General features: G+C 34.1%; 1 protein-coding gene across 4 annotated transcripts in view; it reads left to right on the plus strand.

The window, feature by feature from the left end:
* Positions 1–1,528, plus strand: part of LOC116022805 (protein MOS2-like) — a 29,094-nt gene extending 27,566 nt beyond the window's left edge. For all 4 annotated transcript variants that reach the window (XR_004099288.1, XR_004099287.1, XR_004099290.1 and 1 more), the window contains one exon: positions 1,194–1,528. The gene's annotated coding sequence lies outside the window, so the exon portion shown is untranslated. The remainder of the gene's footprint in view (positions 1–1,193) is intronic.

Below are 1,528 nucleotides of genomic sequence, written 5' to 3' on the forward strand. Positions count from 1 at the left end.
ATCTTTTCAGTGGCGTTTGATGTTGTGTATGGAAAGCACAAAAGTTGATAACATAATATTGTATGGCAATTAGGGCATATCAAATACTAAAGCTGAATTATGAATGAGCTTGGGCAGAGGTTTTTGGTTCATGCAATATGCATATTCGTTATATGCCTTAAATGTTGTTGGTTCAAATATTAAGGGTGTGTCCAGTGTCCTTACAATAAAAATCCACACTATAATGCCTTTCTTCAATGATCTTGAAAAAGTAGTAAAATAAAATAGTTGAAGATTCTATGCAATCAATTATTAAGGAACTTGATAAGAAATCAGCTGCACTTTCTCTTCTACACTTAGTATAGCCAGGTAACAGATGTGAAAAATATTACAGAGATCAATGTGAGAATGTGAATGAATTGTTGAGTGATATATTTATTGCTGTTATTTACACAATGTAGTCTGCAGAGCCTTTTTGTAAATTGTAATTAGCTTTTTTGGTGGAAAAGTTGACAATTTTGCGAGGGGTAAATAATTGAATATTCTAGTGATAATGTTTGTTTATCATGAAATTACTTATAAGGGAAATTTTGGTTTACAATTATTGAGACACAGTTGAAAGATTTGCTGCCCAACTTTGCTGTTCAGTGAAGATGTCCTGCGCTATATGATATATAGAACTGCTTTCAGTCTTGACAAATTGTCATCCTTGGGGTAGTTTAGGTTTCACTATTAGGATTTTGACTCATTTTCTCTCTCCTATCCTGATAGCTGAGTATTTAGTGTTGCCTAAAACGGATAAAAGTTTGTTTATGAATCTGATGCCCTGATTTTCCTTTTAGTCTTTTACATTTTACTCCCTTTTTATTTGTTAGATGAAACAGAAACCATACTTGTACTCCCTTTTTATTTGTTAGATGAAACAGAAACCATACTTGGGTAACATCCTTATAAAGGATTTGCCCCTTTTGTTGTTTTGAAAATTGTCTTGAACTTTCTGGTGGATCCTTTTGTTGTTTTGAAAATTGTCTTGAACTTTCTGGTGGATTCGCAAAGATTAAGTTCCCATTAGGTGCTACTCGATTCATGTTTCCTTTAATCCAGTCTGTGTGATGGCTTGGCAGTCAGCGGTGATTAGTTCCCCTGCAGCCCTTTGCTNCAACCACCCATTTTGCTATATCTGTTTTCCCTAATATTGTCTTGGTGCACTGTAGGTTGGTACACCACTGTTGAATGCTGTTGTTGATGTTCAGCTGCCACCGAAGATGACCACGTTACAATTTCTTTATCTCCAAGCCGGTCAACTGTTCTGCTAAACTTGTACTATTGACCTATATTGTTTGACAATTATTATTTCTCAAGAAAGAAAGTGTTGTACCATACGTATAAATGTATAATTTTATTGATCTTGAACCAAGTAAAAGAGTGTGCTTTCCCCTCCAAAAAAGAAAGTTCAATTTTGAAAGGAAAAATGTTTAGTGTACTCTTGTAACATCTTGATTTTTATTAGACCAAGGAAATGGAAAAATTCTGTAACCTTTTAGACTAA

The sequence above is a fragment of the Ipomoea triloba genome, chromosome 6 (genome assembly GCF_003576645.1).
Source record: "Ipomoea triloba cultivar NCNSP0323 chromosome 6, ASM357664v1".
NCBI classification, from domain to species: Eukaryota; Viridiplantae; Streptophyta; class Magnoliopsida; order Solanales; family Convolvulaceae; genus Ipomoea; species Ipomoea triloba.